Genomic DNA, 8005 nt, shown 5'->3' on the forward strand with positions numbered 1-8005 from the left:
TCCTGGAACAAAGTTAACATGTTTTCACACATTGATGTTAAATGGTAGACCTGAGCACCAACCACCAATCACATCAAGAAACCCCACTGGTGTCATGGATTAGACTACAGGCTAAATTCTTAATCAAGGGTTGAACAAATTACAGAAAATGAACTACATTGTTTGACTGAAATGATTCTACCATTCAGCTGTTCATAAAATCTTATTTGAAAAATAAATATGTTATTACATCTTTGTCATTTAAATTGGCTACAATAACATTTGGGTCTAGACTTAGCCGGCAAGTCTTTAATTAAACATTTTTTATGGTTTAATGATTTTACATTAAACATGTTAATATGTACTACATGACTTGAATTGATAAGGGCATGTTGGTGCTTTTCTCTGATTTGCTTCTGGTGATAAATAACAACTGTAGAATACTTTGCTATTTTAACATGTTAATGTTTGTTTTAAAGATTAAAACCTTATATTGGTCAGCCTAATTGTGGAGTTTATCAAAAAGCAAAGCCGCTTTATTTACTTTATTTATTATTTTCAGACATAGTTTTGTAGAAGACTACGTAGACCTAAGAAGCTCCGCTTCCAAGGAAGTTTCTGATTTGAAAATAAATAATATAATAATACATTAATAATAAAAAGTTAGGCCAACTCCTCACAAATTTAGATTGTAGTGATGAAGGCAGCTGAAGAATTTAGACAAAATAAAGTTCACATCAATATAAACTTTATTTGTCTAGTTGTCTGGCCTGTGAATTTTAATAATGTTATTGTTTTCATACAGTGTGTCGAAATGAAGTTGTAAAAACGTTTGCTTTAAAAAAGTTAAACCAGCTTTTCACATTAGTTTAATCGTTTTTTATTATGTAGCAGGCCTACAACTCTTGCAACATCACAAGTGAAGTTCATCAGCATTTAAAGATTTCTGTCGAAAATGGATCAGCATAATTAATCCTTTGAGCTACTGAAAATTAAACAATACAAAAATAGCTCACCTAAATTTACTACAGGTTGCAAATTTTCTTAATTTACACAAGCAAGTATATGACTGCAGACTGCTTCCACATTAAACTTTTAGGGAGATTTTAAATAAAAACATGAACCAATAGAACTCTTTGCCGCTTCACAATAAAAGTGACTTCACAATAAAAGTACAAGACAGTTTATAGATGCAGCATTGCATTGCATGTCGCTATTTTTTCATTAACCCAGACAAAGCCACCTACGTTCAAATGATTTTCATATGCCACTGTTATTTAAACCAATTTGCTTTGTCTGACAACAAATTACATAGAAAAATCCAGGCCATCGTTACTGCAATAATTCTTTTTTGTTTTGGCATACATTTGTTAACCAGAAAATGATTGAAAATGTCCATTACCTGTGGCCCCTGGTTTGAAACTTCCAGTTTCTAGCCTACCATTTCCAACCATACACTGATTTCAAAGACTTGAAACATGTAAGTAAAAAGCTAACTTTTTATAAGCTTTCGACTTAAATTACTGTCAGGTACACAGAATCTGAAATTACAACTTATGAGGAAATGTTATGCATGTGACCTTCATCTAATTCAAATCCGAATTGGGGTTAATTGTTTTTGATTTGTACTGCTTGGATGGATTTGGACATTATATAAATTATATCCTTCAAGCACTTAATAGCAATTCTTCAAAATTATTGCTGATTGTACCTTTGATTCTCTATTGGCTAAAGTTGTATTAGCCTATGAAAATACAGGCTACAGTTTAAAAGTAAAGTGAAGCTATGGACTTTTTGATCATGTGGGATGTGGTGGAGTGAGGGTGTCTTTCTTAAAGTCTTGTTCACCTGCTTTCGGCAAGCTTGACGACCTGTAAACTAATCTGTGTAATTGTGAAAACATCGCATCACTGCATATCCCCTCCCCCACCCAAATTAGGAAAAGAGGGGGGACGGGAAACTTTTTGTTTAGTAGGATTGAAGGGGTTAAGCAATCAATTGTAACTATATGAATACCATTTCTAATTCCAATGGTCCACTCTGAGCATGAAGGGGGAAATGCAGCCCAATCTACAAACATTTCAACAGTTCATGTGTGAAAAATCTCAATGATTGAAAGATAATACTTTATTTACAGTCTGAATAATCACTTAGGGACCACTGACACATTAAATAAACTGTTAATAGGAGCGTGGACTGTTTCAACCCCCTATGAAAGGAAATATATAACAAAATATGTATGTTTATAGTATGTGTAAATGTTTTATTAATATTAGGCAAAACATTTGTATTGAATTGCCTGCTGAACCAAAAGCATAGCCAGACGCACGCCCCCCATCAAAGCAGCTTATTTTAACTTTCCAGTTATTTTAATGCAGGAACCGCATACCTTTTCAACTGTTAACTACAGGCATCTTGTTTCCCATTTCACCCTGGCTCACCAAATCTGATAAGCAATTCATTACATTGTATGCTTCAGCACATTGAATTAGGTTTCTTGTAGTGTAAAACAAAAGTTTTGTTATTATTTTGTAGCACAGTATCTGTTACAAGAACTCAGTGGTAATGAAAAGTGACAAAAAAAACATACCCATATTATGTTATGCCACATTATGAAATAAGGCTCTTTGCAGTTCATTCAGTGTAATAACACAGCCCCTCACTTATAAGGTGACACATCACATGAAAGCTCCTCTCTCCATAGATTGCATAATTGTCTTAAATCTTGCAACCCAAGAATCCTGCTGCACTCCTTTTTTTAATGTAGCCCCCTCAACATCTAACCTCTGGAATACCATAGTGTCTGCTCGAGTGTGTGTCCAGAACTCTGATACCAGTCAAACATAAGTACCCCCAGTTAGATAAATAGGGACTAGAGTTCATATTTGGGTACAAAAGTTCTGTAAGTATAATGGTGGCACGATATGTACTGCTTAATATCTTTGTTGTCTCTTGTGTGCCAAGTACAAAAATACATGTATGTGGCCAAGGGTTGGCCACAATACAGAGGGGGAGAGAAGTATTTCAACCGTTTCCTGTCTATGCCATCTTTTTATAATCAAGATTATCCTGAAGTAATGGTGAGTGACAATAACACTTGTTTTGTTACTGAAGTGATTAAGAAGTTGACCTGTGTGACATCTGTTCTTTCTGGTCTTCAAATGGTCTTTTGCAGTGAAAACAGTGAACCATGTTGAAAAAGTGCACATTGTCAATGTGTTCAGTTACAGGATGACATTACAGTTAACAGGTATAGCCCAGCTAATTAGACATGCTCATGCTCAGCCTAGTTACATGTCTTGATATCAAGTTTTTCATCAAGTCAAGTTATCACCAACTCCACAAAAATAAGTTTGATATTATCATCACTGTCATTGCCACACATACATTATGTGACCTTGTTCTCTATATGGGTCCAAACACATACTATTTAATTTCCTCTAGGAATTATTGTTAAGATGCGTACCTTTTCATTTTCAATTGTCTTTAAATAACACAATATAACTTAACTTTCAATGCAAAATCTTGTATTTTGCATTGGTCAAGGAAAATTAAAGGTCAAGGGTGCAACCATGTTCCTGCTCTTGTGTAATGCATTTGTCAAATAGGTAATGCTCTGGGGTCTCATTTATAAACTTTGCATACGCACAAAACGGGGCTGAAAATGTGCGTACGCCACTTCCCACGCAAAGGTTGTGATTTATAAAAACAAATTGACGGGAGAATGTGCGGTCGTCCACGCAAACTCTGACCCATGCGTAGGCCTACGCACATTTTGGAGACAGTGGGAATTGGCGACACAGATGACCGTACTAGTCAGACTGCAGAAAGTAAATGTGGGAAGAACGATTAGTAATATTTATATATTTTGTTTTCCTCACACGCGTTTTTTTCACTCCATTTCATCATTATCATGAGAATTAAATCCAGCAGTGTTATTTGCGCTTGTACTGAGTAATAATTGTTCCATAAACACCTTGTACAATCCAACTTATAAGAAGATTGGTGATGCGGCCTTTGTGAATTACGCCCCAAAACTATGGAACTAATTACCCATAAATATTAGGAAAGCAAACAAGCTAGACATTTTCAAAAGACATCTTTTTACCAAAGCATTTAACTAATTTTTATCTCAGAACGGTTTTACTACTTAGTTTACTATTAGTTTTATTATTTTTTTTTGTATTTGAGAGACCACAGATAGATTGTGGCTAGTCTGGGTTGTTATATGTTTTGGAAACTGCAAAAGCAGCTCGAGTCTAAGACGGATTCGAGAGACCGCAGATAGATTGCGGCTAGTCTGGGTTGTTATATGTTTTGGAAACTGCAAAGGCAGCTCGAGTCTAAAACGGATTGGAGAGACCACAGATAGATTGCGGCTAGTCTGGGTGGTTATATGTTTTGCAAACTGCAAAGGCAGCTCGAGTTTAAGATGGATTCGAGAGACGCAGATAGATTGCGCCTAGTCTGGGTTGTTATGTTTTGGAAACTGCAAAGGCAGCTCGAGTCTAAGACGGATTCAAGAGACCGCAGATAGATTGCGGCTAGTCTGGGTTGTTATATGTTTTGGAAACTGCAAAGGCAGCTCGAGTCTAAGACGGATTCAAGAGACCGCAGATAGATTGCGGCTAGTCTGGGTTGTTATATGTTTTGGAAACTGCAAAGGCAGCTCGAGTCTAAGACGGATTTGAGACTGCGGCTTATGTGTTTGGATTCCCCCAAAGACTTGTATTTTGTTGAGTAACATTTTTATTCTTTTTAAAATTTTGTTTGTATTACTTTTATCACTTGTATTATTGGTTTTATTGATTTTATGTAAAGCACATTGAGCTGCAATTCTTGTATGAAATGTGCTATATAAATAAAGTCTTATTATTATTATTATTAACTCAAATTTTAAATCAAAATTTAGCGCTGTTTCACATGGAATACAGGATAACATCACATATCCTACCTTTAGATAACTGCAGAACACAGTGTATAACTAAATATATTTCTTTAATACTATGCATATATCATCAAATCAAAACCAGTCAAAAACTGGAAAAATAGTCGTTAAGCTCCCGCGCAATCGCTACACTCTACGTCCTCGTTATCAGTCCAGATTTTAAAGGGGTGATTGACTGGGTTTTTGAGGTATTTCACACTGTTCCTTAAAAATCCTGTAAAGTGGACCTGGAAATGAGTTTTAAGTTCGCCACATCACAGAATAATGTGTTATTAACTACCCATCCAAATTCATATGAAAAAATAACACTGACAAGTATGTTAAATTAGGCTTTGAAATCATGAAAAAATCAGCAGTCTTCTCTCCTTGAGACTGGGGGGGCGTGTCGCCTGAAGGAGCTGAAGCTAAGACCTCGCTGCCTAGTGCCTACCTCCGACCCAGATAATGGACGCTATGTCAAGCCGATCAAAACCGTATAGAATTAGTATTTATTTGTTCAATGAGTGAAACATACAGATGCATATAAATGAAATGTTCCCCTGAGCTGTAACAGTAAAAATGGACACCAGAGACAGCAGACAGTGAGCTCTCCAACTAGGCTACTTCTAACACATTAGCTACCATTTCACCAAAATACCATCATTCTACACCGAATAGCCTAATATCAATTTAGCGGTTTGCACTAACTCATAGCAGAGATACCTCTGGAAAAGTTATCTAGTATAATTATAACATAGTATAATTATAACAAGCACACAGAACTGAGTGATGAACTGCTGGCGGCGGTGGATGGTCCAGGTGCGACCGGAGGATGAACGCGCTGCAAGAGAAGCCGTGTGTTGGTGAACCCTGTCTGTCTCTGGTCCATGTTAAAACTTTTTTTGGCTCCGCCCATTAAAACCTGATCTGAAAACAGAAGAGAAACTGTTCTTCGGTTTAACTCCACATTTCAGTGTGACAAAGTTTTAGCGCTTTGCACATGCTTTCAGGAACTCATTTCACACGTTTATACTGTACTGAGAAGCAAATCATGGAATTTGCTTTACAGGATCTTTAATAGACTACTGTTCATAACAACACGCTTTTGTTTTCAAATCGTATCTCGACTCGGGGTATCACTGGCACAGTTGACGCCACTCGCACAGTTTTTTTTATTGGTGATCCACCGGCCACCAAATAATGTGTTTTTCGGGCCTCCACCAATAGTCTAACAGTGTCTGAGAAGTTGCACTTTTTTGTTTTTTTCCCACCGGTCGCCATGATTCACCGTAAAGAACAATCACATGCCAGGGTCATTAATATACTGGATTAGCATTCATGAGGTGCTTTGCATTGACCATTTATGGTCAAAAATGGGCGTGTTCAGGGCAGGGTAAAATGCTGATTCACGTACGCACATTTGTGGGTAATCTGTGATTTATAAAGGGAACATTGCTTACAGGTGTGCGTACACACGGTTTTATAAATCAGATTTTTTTTTGCCGTACGCCATTTTAGGCTTTTGGGCGTACGTACACTTTTTGTAAGAATCCTACGCAGTTTTATAAATGAGACCCCTGGTCCTTTTTCATACCACCTCAGGTGCGTTTGCTTAGATGTCACAAAGATTTCCACGGAGTAGACAAATTATTCAAATCGCAAGCATTTCCATTCAGGTTGTTTGCGATTTCAGAAGTTACGTCACTCACGTTCACTGTATGCAATTGCTCATCACAATATTTCCATGCGTAATAAATGCCACTTGGATACACTGCAGGGCTGCAGGCAACGTGATGCAGAGCTAAATGATCTAATACAAAAAACCATGGAATTGCAACCACAGAACAGTAGTGAACATTTGGCCGAAATGCTTTTTCCTTCTTGATAAGTGAATGCCCATAAAAATCCTTACCAGAAAAGCACATAAGCAAGTTATGTCAAAACATTTATTAACATACAATGATAAGACAATCTTAAAATTAATGTGGTCATCTTCCCCTATTAAGGCATCAGAGGAGATTGTGATGCCACAGGGACGGAGGAACGCCAGCTCAGCTCCATCAAGTGTTGGCTGGACTTGGAGGTCAAGATCATACCACCAAATGGGATATTACATTAATTAATGAATACTTTTTCTTTGATTTGAAATGTAATAATAATTCAGGCAGATCTATTACAAAACTGGACTAAGTTATTTTAGCTGTTAGCCGTCCTGCCTTGATGAGTTTCACCTGTAACCAGTTTACTATGTTAGTTTGTTTACTCATTAGTTGGGTTGTTAGGTTCATCCACTTTACCTGGGTCTTGTTTACTGGTTTCTTATTTAAATCCATGTTTTTGTTCTGTCCTTTGCAAAGTCTTGATCTTTTGTAGTCAGTATGGGTGATAACTGATCATGTGCCATAGTCTTTCTGAGTTTATGACCTTTTGCCTGTTCTTTGACCAAATATTTGGATTACCTTGTTAGGTACAGGCAAAGTAGAGTCAGGTACATGCAAGAGTTTGCCATCACAATGGCAAACTCTTGCATGTACCTGACTACAACTCAGATTTCCTGCATTGTCGGTGCCTGGGCCCTCAGTACTCTGCAAAAAATATGCACTTAGAAAACTTTGTTGGTTATCATGTGGTACACACAGGGAGTGGGAACACCCACACACACAAGCTTGCTCCAATGTCCACCGATGAAATGCACCCCCTGCTTTTCTCCCATCCTGCTGTCCTTCCTCCAAGGGCCACCATATCAGTGGCACCCGGGCGCCAAGACCAACTGCTCACCCATGTCCTGCCAGGAGAGTGATCTGTTCAACATTTTTCTATGTTGAGGTTATTAGTTGAGGAACCGATGTGAGCATGGGAAGAACATGCAAACAAAAAGGCCTGGGAGATAGCCCAGCTGAGCACCAATAGTCTTCAAGTGGGAATGGAACCCATGACCTTCTTGCTGTGAGGCGGCAGTGTAAACCTGTAAATAAAATAAGGCAAGCAAGGCTTATTTATGAATTAACTTTGCATTGTCTTGTTACAGGTCATGGTAAAGGGGTCATATGTATGAGAACACATCAGAGATGGGCAAAATACATCAAAATGTCTTTTGAC

This window comes from Osmerus mordax, chromosome 21 (genome assembly GCF_038355195.1).
Source record: "Osmerus mordax isolate fOsmMor3 chromosome 21, fOsmMor3.pri, whole genome shotgun sequence".
Classification (NCBI taxonomy): Eukaryota; Metazoa; Chordata; class Actinopteri; order Osmeriformes; family Osmeridae; genus Osmerus; species Osmerus mordax.